Source organism: Anomalospiza imberbis, chromosome 38 (genome assembly GCF_031753505.1).
Source record: "Anomalospiza imberbis isolate Cuckoo-Finch-1a 21T00152 chromosome 38, ASM3175350v1, whole genome shotgun sequence".
NCBI classification, from domain to species: domain Eukaryota; kingdom Metazoa; phylum Chordata; class Aves; order Passeriformes; family Viduidae; genus Anomalospiza; species Anomalospiza imberbis.
This window is the reverse complement of record NC_089718.1, coordinates 652,748-664,100: the sequence shown is the minus strand read 5'-3', so window position 1 is coordinate 664,100 and position 11,353 is coordinate 652,748.

The following is an 11,353-nucleotide window of genomic DNA, read 5'->3' as shown; positions in this document are numbered from 1 at the left end:
ACAATACTAATCAAAACAAACAACAAACAACTCTAATTAATTTGCTGTCGCAGGCCTAATTTTTTTACTGCTTGTGTAGTTCTTCTTGTGTCAATAACTCTAGGAATGTCTTTAACAAAAGGGGTTTTTACTGAACTGTTTGCATCTATAATTGATGCCAATCGGGTCAGCTGCCTCATCATTTTCCAATTCAAAATGTATAAAATGGCTGATAAAACAAAACCAATTAAAACCAAGATCAAAAGAACAACAATAGGATGGCACACTTTATTCAGGATGCCTGTAGCAGTAGGTGACCACCCAAAAAGAGTATACCACCATCTGTGTTCAGCATCCTTCTTTACTCCTTCTAAAACGTGATGTATCTCCTTCACATCATGATGGACTGTTACCAGGGTCTTTTGCCCATTTTTCTTGACCTTTTCTAAAATTTCAATTAAGTCCTGGTGAAGCAACAATTGCTTAATCAAAGTAAAATTCATTCCAATAGAGGCATGCAATATCTGGTGATTTAGTGTAAAATTGGATTGTAAAAGGTGGTAAGACATAACTGGGACAGTATAAGAAAAATCACATACTGTAATCGTGGTAAAGTTACAGACACAAAAATTTGAATGATTCTTTGGATTCACTGCTACATTTTCTATAAACACTACATCACAAGCAGTCCACACACACACATACCCATTACCTATGTACACTAATATTGTTACAGGAGTCTCATCAGGGTGAACTTCAAAATGGCAAATATTCTGCTCTGTGTCCAAACAAATGTCTTGAGCTATAATTGCATTGCTTTCACAAATAAAACCTTGATGCTCCCGGACAATACAAGATTCTAAATTTACAGTTTGCCATTTCTTATCAATTTGACGGGCCCATTCTCCATGCTCGGAAGGATAGAGAATAGCTCCATCATGATGATAGGGAAAATCAAATGCACTGAAGCATTAGATATCGTTAACACAAAAGCTGTGGCTGTGTTTGTACTTGGGCTGTAAGTGAAGTTCACCAAGTTCCACCAGGATTGGAATTCCTTTTCAAAATCATTTGCATTGTCCCAAATTATTTTTTGAATTTCAGTAGGGAAAATGCCTTCTTCACCTTCTCTTATAATTGAGGCAACAACTGTCTGCATCCAGAGCTGTGCCTGGATGCAGCTAAGGGCCAGGGAAATGTTGTTTTGTGCAACACTAAGTGCATCAATTATTAATTTGTGATCATTCACATTTACCTTTTCCCAATTTGGTAATATGTTCGATAACAACCACTGTTGTGTTCCCAGGGCGGATAAAGAGGACTGCAAGGGTTGTTGTAATTTTGTCAAGTCTCTTGTGGTGGCAACTAGTTTATTCATCAATACTTCTGAATCAATACTGTTTAGGATTCCCAATCCTTTTCCCACAACACCGGTTATGTCTCTTGACATCCGTTTCTTGGAAGGGTTCTGTTTTCGCAGCCAGGTGGTCCACCCTTGAAACGAAGTTTGCAAAAAGGGTGAACAGTTTGGCTGAATTTCTGAAACACTGTTCTGCATCAGTAATTTAACTTGTTTAAGAGACCATGCCAGATTGAACAATATTTGTTGTTGGCCAGTTTTCTTTATTACATATGGTCCGATTTCAAAGATTTTCGGGGTGAGCATAACTGGTGGTTGGGTGGTGGGTATAGTAGGCATTACTACATTAACATCAAGTCCTCCCCAGTATTTAAATCAATACTTTAAACTTAAAAGAAAGCACTTCAGTATTTTTGGACCAAAACCAAATTACTTCTACAGTTTGTGTTAATGTGAAATTGTGCCAATAACCCTGTACGCTTGGGTGTGTACAAACCTTTTTGTGCTTAAAGAGATCCTTTCACCTTTTTGGCATGCTACCACAATTATTTCAGACCATGGCCACTCAGCTGGTTTCTGGCCATGGGGTTGTGGTAGGATGCAGAAAAGTATCACCAGTTTTATCATGGATTAGGTGGCCTTCATGTCCCTCGGAGTTCTTCTGTAAAAGTAAACACAACAGAATCCTGCCACTATAAGGCAGAAAAGGTTAGAATGATGGAATTATCCGGCGTGTTTTTATCCAGTGTTCTTTTCTTAGAGCATCAGAAGCTGTCCATGCATGTTTATTCAGGGAGGGTTTTAGCACAAGTGGTACAAGCCCTATAGTAAGGGAGGTCCACCAGAACAGGTTGGCAGGGTAATGTGCTGGATTATTAGGATCATCTGGTACACAGCATAGGAGTCAGTGTAGTTACAGACAAGAGAGGTATTCTGTACCTCACGTTGGAAAACACTCCAAACAGCTGTCAGCTCCCCAGCCTGAGCACTGCTTTCTCCCTCAGTAATAATTAGTTCACCAGAAGAAATGTGGGGGGCTGCTGCCCTGTATCTCCACACCTTCCCCTCTCGTTTAGCAGAGGTGTCAGTGAACCAAAAACTTGCTGATTGTTCAGGGGAGAAATGAGGAGCTACTTTGATTACAGAGGCAGGTTTGTCATGGCTGATATCCAAGCTCTCAGTTTCTAGGATTGCTATAGTTTTTACATCTCCTTCTGTCATTGAGAAAAAGTTACAGTAATGTTCAACCTGAGCATACCACTTTCTAACTGAGGCCCTCTGAGCCACCCCGTCAGGAGGGGGGGTTCCACTAGTGACTGTCTTAATAACCTTGAAGGGGCCCCTTAGCACAATAGGTTGTTGACGTGCTATTTTTTCCACTTCAATGAGAGCCAAACTAACCACAAACAGCCCCTTTTCCTAGGTAGTGTATCTTTTCTCAGTGTCTCTGAAACCACGAGAATAAAAACCAACAGGCCTTGTCGGGCCCTCAGGACACTGCTGCCACATGTGTACTGACAGTCCTGAGGAGGCAAATCCCCATTCCACCTGGAAAGGATCTGTAGGATGGACAGTGCCAAGTGCTTGATAAGCTGTTGCTTCAAAAATCAGCAATTGCAATGCTTTCTCCTGAGAAGGAGTCCAATCCCATTTTACCCCTTTCCTCAACAAGTCCTACAGGGGAACAAATGGGTTGTTCAGGTTACTAGGAAATCTATCTGGTCTTCCTACAGGACATACAGCTGCTGTGGTTTTTTGAATTAAAATCACTGTAGGTTTGAGTGATTCTGGAGGCCCTTGAATTAAAAGGGTCATTATTTTGGGCTTCACAGGTAATTGCATCAGGGATTCAAAACCAGGAATTAATTTATTTTCATGAATCATTTGCAGGCAAGCAGCTTTGTGCACACTTTCTAGGAGTTGGTCGGGGGTACTAATTATAGCTATGGGGTCTCCCCTTTCCAAGGGGTTCATTCCCCCGGCCCAAAAAGCCACACGCTGTGTCAGGGACCATGTGTCACATTTATCTCCCGTTGTTAGGAAGACACCATGTCCCCAATACCCACTGGCTTCTTGTTCTGTTAATTTAATTTGATCTCCTCCAGTGAGTGAGACTCTAAACACATATTCTGTCTCTGATTCTTGAGGGAGACGTGAATATTCTTTCTTTAATTTGGCTAATTCAGTGGCAGTGTATGGTATTTCTTTGGTAGTAATGTGAGGATCAAAATCCTCTTCATTTATAAAATTGTATTCTGTTTTAATGAGAGGTCTCAAATTAGAACAACAAGATTCTCCACAATTTTGTATGTGTACCAATTCTTTCTGGGGGTATATGTGTTTAATGTGGTGTGCTTCTTTCTCTTCTACTTCTTTTGGTGATTCTACATGTTTTAAGTTTTTATCTCTCTCCTCTCTCAGACTTCTTTCATATTCTAATTCTTTCTGCAAAACTTCTACTAGGGTTTGTAGGGAGCCTATTATTGCTTTTTCTTCACTCACCCGTTTATCTCTCTCCTCTCTAATACTCCTTTCATGTTCTAATTCTTTCTGCAAGACTTCTACTAAATTTTGGAGGGAGTCTATGATAGCATGTTCCTCACTTCTTCGCTTGAAGCGAGTTTCTACGGCTGCCATAAGACAAGCTCCCAAAACTGAGCACAAGATGATTTTATTTTTGCCCAGTTTGAATTTTGTATCATGTTGTAAAGCACATACTCTATCAACCACATTATCCAAATTAAACCAGTTACTTTGTGCCCATTCCTCTCCTCCTGGAGAAGGTTTGGCATTGTGCTTAGCTAGCAAAGCATAAAATCCAGCTTTAGTTTTGTCATTGAGGTTATCACTCACTTTGTGAAGGGACCAAAACCACTTTCAGGGAGGTACTCTTAAGTTACACACAAGCACAGCTAAAACTGTTTCCCTTCGCTTCCCTGGAGTGGGTGAGGGCACCAAAACTGCTTGGGAGGTACTCCTTAGTTACAAATAGTTGTCTCCTCAACTGCACCAAACAGCTCAAAAACACACACACAAAATAAAACAACAAAGTCCCATCTTTTGTACAAGTGAGATCTGCTTAAAAATCCTGAAGACAGGGGATGCTTTTCACCTGGGTGTATGCAGTTTGTGGGAAATTCCACTCGCCCCCCTTGCTTTCTAGACAGCGCTCACTGGACGTGGCGTGCTAAGGTGCGGCTGAAGCGAGGGTCCTTCCCCTGTTACAAACTACATACAACCCGCAACCCTTAATCTGTCTACCAAGATCCTGCCGACTACGCCTATTTAATGTCAGGGTCCGCAAGTGCATGCAGGGTCCCTGATAGGTTCTTTTTGGAGATCTCAAAGCACAAAAGACACAGCAGGGGACACAACACTTTGCTTAAACAAAAATGCACTTTTATTTAGTGCCAACAACTGCGATAGTGGGAGAGAAATAAAGAGATAGAGTGAAAGATAGAGAAAGAGGGGAAGGGGATTATAGCTACCAGTCTGAAGAGACGAGGCCCTCGGAGCTTGACGAGATGCTCATAGGCTGTCTTCTCCAGGTGGGGTCCGGACAAAGTCCTCAAAACTCCTTCAGTCTTTTAAAGGGTTCCTCATAGCGGGTGGCATCTGGCCGAAGCAGCAGCTCTCCTGGCTACACGGTGGGTGTGGACTCGTTGTTTTGGGAACAAGTTGTAACCATCGCGTCAGTGCAGGACCAAGAGTACAGGACCGCAGGTACAGGACGAACTGATTAGGGCTCAGTCCACCATGACCAGTCCATTGTTCTCGCACTGAGTTCCCATGGCATCGCATACCAGTCCTTAAGGCTAGGCAGACTTTCCACCTCAGCCAGGCTAGAGCTACTTTTCAGGGTCTAGGGTCTCAGTCCTTGGAGACAGTCGTGAGGCAAACATGAGGGATTTTCAGACACACCCTGACAAATGTCTGCATCTTCAAACCCCTTGGCTAGAGCAGCAGGAGTTCCTTTTACAGCTGTGAACAGCAGCCTGAACTTTGCAGCCCCAGCAGAGCTGCAAAGCCCCTCTGTCCGTCCCCAGTCACTCTTGTATCACCTTTCTACTGAAATGAGCTTTGTGTGAACTCTGCCCAGGTTGGCATCCCTCTGCTCCTGGCAGCAAATGGATACTTCAAACAATTTGTATTAGTTCCACGGAGGAGTTTGGGAAACTCCTGTTCTCCCTTAGCAAGAAAAAAGTCTTGGTTTTGTTTTAAAACAAAAGCTTATTTCAAGCTCACTTTGGAAGTGACTGAGTTTCTCTCGGTGGACATAATTTTAACACTTAGAAACAATGCACATTTTGGGTTTGTTCTAAAGTAACAGCTTATTTCAAGCTCATTTCTGAAAGAACTGAGTTTCTCTGTGCTTTTAATTAAACCACCGAGAAACAGAATGTATGGAAATAATTAACATTTATCAGGTCTAGTAAGTATTGGGGTAAAAAAAGTAAAGGGGTGACAGTATTCTTTATGAAAACATTCTCTAAATTCAGTGTCTTAGACAAGAAAGAAAAAACCTCATCTCCAGTCTCCCGTGCACCTGCTGTCACAGCAGATCCTCCCCTCTGCCACAGTCTGCAGGCACTGATGTGCCTGTGCCACTCCCCTTCCCACAGAAACCCACAGCAATCTCTTGTCCCCAGGGGATCAGGCTGGAGCAGTGGCTGAAGGAGAAAATAGTATGTCTTTGTTGGGCAGCAGTAAGTTGAGTCTTTTGGGAAAAGGCACAGTTGGTGATGCACTAATTCAGAGCAATCCGTATTTTGCATTTGACATGGGAGAAACTCCTCAGACAGCCACCAGAAATAATACTTGCTTCATAGTAGTTATTAGGTGGTTGACAGTTTCCCATTTATATTTGTGCTTTTAAATGAAGACTGATTTGTTGAAGGATTTGGTGTTTGGAGCTTTGAAGCAAAACATTTTTGTTTAAGATATGATAGACATTTTACATTTTTTTTATAATATGTTTCTGGGCTCGTGTGTAGAGATAAGAACATAAAAGCCTTGATAAAAATACTTACAAAATTGGCCTGAAATACTTATTTCCTAGTGTTTTGATGAAAAGAGCAATATTCATTTGTTCCAAACAAGTCATGTTGGAGGTTGTGAGGTACCAGATGCTACACAAAGAAAAAGCTCTTTCTAGAAAACTGATTATCTGAAGGGGGGAGGCAGGGGAAGGGAAGGCAACGAAAGTAACCTCAGTGTCTTGCCCATCAAGTTTGTCAGGAATGTGGGGCCATCCCAGATCCCTATACCTACCAAGGTGCAGGCCTGTGGATCCCACTTCTTGGTTTTACATCCTAATTTCTCTTCCCCGTGTTCCTGCACCGGAAGGAGCAGACACACAAAATCAGAGAACAAAGAGCAGCTCTTGAGGCTAATTCGTCTGGGTCTCACTGTGACCAGCTTTTGGTGCTGATGCAGAGCTTTTCATACACAAGGGCTTTTCAAAGGTTAGAGATGCAAATAGGTAGAATGTCTTCCTCAATGCGCCTGCAGCCTTTGAACTGCACCTGACAAGAACAGCCCAGGCACGGCCCCGCCCAGTGCGGCTGGGCGCGCGCGGGCCCGAGCGCAGCGCCCCCCTCAGGCCGCGCGCCGCCGGCGCAGCCGCGGCCGTTGCGCCGGGGCCGTTGTGGCGACAGCCGGCGAGCGGCGCCATGGCGGAGCTGCCGCTGCCCGCCGGGCTCAGAGCCAGCGCCTTCCCCGCCAAGCTGTGGCGCCTGGCGAACAGCCCCCGCGTCCGCTCCGTGCGCTGGGACAGCCGGGCCCGGGGGCTGCTCATCGACCGCTCCCTCTTCGAGCGGGAGCTGCTCAGCCCGGGCGACTCCCAGGGCCCGGCCCCGCACACCTTCAGGGCCACGCAGTTCCGCAGCTTCGTGCGCCAGCTCTACCGCTACGGCTTCCGCAGGGTGCCGGGCCGGGTTGGCTCAGCTGCGCCGGGCGATGCCGGGGCTTGGCTCCACTACAGCAACCCCCGCTTTCGCCGCGACCGCCCCGACCTCCTGCTCCGCATCAGGCGCCGGAGCGCGGCCAACAGGCAGCGGCCGGCGGCGGGGCGGGAGGGCCGCAGGCGCCCGCCCCGCGGCTCCCAGCAGCTCCCCGGGGCGCGGCCGCTGCCGCACGGGCGGGACGGGCGCAGCCGCTTCCAGCCGCTCTCCAGGGAGCGGCCGCCGCTGCCGCCCGGGCGCCCGCCCAGCGGCTTCCTGCTGCTGCACAGGGAGCGGACGCTGCCGGACGGGCGGGAGCTGCGCAGCCCCCGGCCTGGCCGCTTCCAGCCGCCCCCCGGGCAGCGGCCGCTGCTCGCCCGGCGCCCGCCCTGCGGCTTCCACCTGCTGCACAGGGACCGGCCGGTGCCGGCCCGGCGGGAGGGGCCGAGCCGCTTCCAGGAGCTCTATGGGGAGCGGCCGCCGCCCGCCGAGCGGGAGGTGCTGCGCATCCCGCCCTGCGGCTTCTTCGGTTTCTACGGGGAGCCGCTGCTGCCGCTCGGGCGGGAGGGGCCTCGCAGCCGCTTCCAGCAGCTCTACGGGGGGCAGCTGCCTCCGATCGACCGGGAGGTGCTCAGGATCCAGCCCTGCAGCTTCCAGCAGCTCCACAGGGAGCAGCAGCCCCCAGCCCACGACCCGCGAGGTAGGAAAAGAGTTGTAGCCTTGCTTTTCCCCAAAAGGTCATGAAAAGTGACTGTTTGAAGTATTTTTCCACAAGGCTCTGTCATTCTCAGCCCGAAATTCTCAAGCTTATTTAGAAGGGGCACCTAGAAAGGCAAAAGATTCTCTGCCTGGTTTTCTTGCCTGCTTCCTGTGATGTTTGATCCAAGGCAGCAACAGAGATCTGTGTCCCAGAGCCACATTGTGGAGTGTGACCAATGTCTTTGGATTCTTGCAGCCACCTCGGGCACTTCAGCCCCCAGCGCTCCACCTGGCAGTGCAGGTTGTGCAGCATCGATGGCCTCCGGCTCAGCCTGGAATGCACCTGGTGAAGAGCAATTGCCACCAGGGGATCTTGGCTTTGCCGTCCAGCAAATGATCCGGGAGATCAGGAGATCCCTGCCTGAAAGGTCTCCCTCTGCTCAGGTAACCCATTGGAGGGGAATGGAAGAGGCTGGGCTGAAAGCTTTGGAACGCTGTTACATGGAGAAGGAGAGTAACCGTATCCTTGATGTGATTCCAGCAAAATACTGAATGATCTTTCGTTTTCTTTTTTTCTGTTGTTCTTTCAAGGGCAATATGAATGTGTCCCCTGAGTCTTCAGGAGGGGAGCCTGTGAACCGGGCTGCAGCAGAGGAAACTTCATCTGGCACCGAGAGCTGCGAGAACAGTTCCCCAGAGCCCGAGGAGCCTGGTAAGGACAGAGCCCCCGTTGGTTTAGAGAGGTGTGAGACGGCTGCTCTGAGCCTGCCTCTGGCAGGAAGGGAGACGAGAAGAGTTGAGCTCTTGTCTGCAGGGTTGGTGCTTCCTGGTGCCTTTAGTTCAAAGGCACATGCACAACCTGCCCGAGCTCTGCCCTCCACGCTTCGCCAGAGGCTTGGGCACTGAGTCCTCTGCTGTGGCAAGAGAGCAGGGAATAAACCTGACCTTGTGGGAGTTGTGCCACCAAGCTGGGTGTCCCAGTCTGGTTCATACCTCAGCCCCCAGCAGCCTTCAGGCATTTCAGTGAGGACTGTGGTCTCTCTGTCACTGGGACTGTCTGTGTTTCAAGCTCTCGTGGGTGCCATTTGCACTGTGGGTGCTGAGACATTATTAGGATACTTAAATACTTTACACAGTTCCGTTTTGAAAACTTGGAAGGATCCCTGTTCTTTAAAGAGCAGGCTTCAAATTGCCAAGTGAGAGTCTGCCTTTCAGGCCATCTTTTAATGTCCCTGATAGAAGGACAATTGGTGCTCAAGGGACACTTGCACAAGGGCCAGTGTTGTCTCAGTGTTCCCTTTGCTTCCCAGATCCCATGTGATCAACGTGTCCAGGAGGGCTGCCCTGTGTGCCAGGAAGAGACAGAGGGAGAGCCTGTGACCATTAGGCAGGTGGAATTCTTCTGTCTCGAGTTATGTTTATAGATGTGTATAGCTATATTTATTGATATATGTATTGTATTTATAGATTTATGTAGTTATATTTATCTATCTACATAGACAGAGATTTGTCTAGTTAATTTATTTTTAGTTTTAGGTGTATATATTTATATTTTTCGATGTGCAGTTATAGTTGTAGATGTCCATAGTTGCATTTATACATGTGTATAGTTACATTTACATATAAATAGTTATATTTGTAGATAGGCATATTTATATTGATATGTGGGGGTTTAGTTACATAGATTGATATCTGTATAGGTGTAGGCCTCTTTTTAACCTCTTCCCCTGCTCTGCTTCCTCCCTCACCTCTTGCTTTTCCCCCGTGCCCCCTGTGTCCCCTCTCCCTGTGCTGGGTCCGAGCTGGCGGCCGGGCCGGGCGGAGCAGCAGTTCCAGCCCCGGGCGTCCCTGGAGCGGTGGGAGCTGCCGGTGGCCCCAGGCAGTGTCCCCTGAGGAGCTGCTGAAGGACGGTGAGACTGAGGGGGCTGAGGGGGCGGTGACGCTGAAGGGACGGTGACCCTGAGGTGCTGCTGGGGCTGAGGGCTGTGGGGCAGCCGAGGGCGATGGTGGCACTGAGGTGACAGGGAAGTGGCACAGGCCGAGGGGTGGCGGGTCTAGGGGGACGGGATGGGTCAGAAGGGACTGAGGGGCTGAGAGGACTGTGAGGGGCTGAAGAAACTGAAGGGGGCTGGGGGTTTGCCGAGAGCATGGCGGGGCTGAGGGGATGGAGGGGGCCGGCAGGGAGCACAGAGGGCTCCGGGACTGCAGCTCTGCCAGGCCTTGGAACCAGTTGCAGAGCCTCCGCTTTTGCCACAGCTGCAGTGGAGACCTTGAGGACAGCCGGAGACTGACGGGAACCAGCAGGGAGAAGCTGAAGGCCAGCAGCAAGAGCAGGGAACGGGGACCTGCTGCTGCCCCGCTGGAGAGAGCCCGGGTGAGGCCACAGGGCCGGGGAGGCAGGGTGGGGCTGAGGGTGGCGTGGGCTGTGGCCGTGGGCACTGCCCGGCGGGGCAGCAGCGGGCCCTGCCTGTGCTGGGGCTGCTCAGCGCAGCTGCCCCGGCCGGCACAGGGGCTGTCCTTGGGCAAGGCAGCTGTGCCGGCAGGGCCCGGGAGCTGTGCCGGCTGTGCCGGGCTGCCGGGGCTGCGGGACAGTCCCGCCGCGGCTGCGCTCACCACAGCCTGGCCCGCTCGGCTGCTTTTTCTTTCTGACCCTCCTGGGGAGGCTCTGAGTTCTTCCCTTCCCTGATGGAAGTGCAGCTGCTGCCAAGGAAAACGTCCCCATACTGACTCAGTGCTCCCTTTGCTTCCCAGCTGTGCCATCTGCCGTCCCTGTCCAGGAGAGCTGCTCTGCACGGGAGGAAGAGCCCGAGGGAGAGGCTTTGAAGATGGGGCAGCTGGGATCCCTCTGCTTGCTGTTCTGTTTTAAGTTATGTTGCAGTTATGTTTGTGTTGATGCAGTTGGATGGGTATTTACCTTAGAACAGTGATATTTGTATATTTATAGACGGGTTTGGTTTATATATCTATTGATATATATATATATATGTATGTATGTCTGTTGTATGTAGCATGTGATGTTTATATTTACATCTGTAGACTGTTATACTTGTATGTGCATTTATATATATGTGCATGTACATATGTATTTAATTTTATTTTAAGATGGATGGAGGGCATTGTTGTATAAGTCTACTGATTGAATTCTTAGTGTAGGGCTATTTAGAGAGGGTATGCATATTTCTTTATTTCTATATGGGCTCTACACTTGTAGAAATATGTAATAAATTAAGTTGTTAAACACGTAATTAACCTTTGTGTATAGTTAGTTGCTGTAGAGGTGGGCAATAAATTAAGTTTTATTAACTGAAGTTGGTATTTGTATATTTTTACCTAGACTGGTTGTAATAATCTAATAAATTCCTGGTTTTAACCT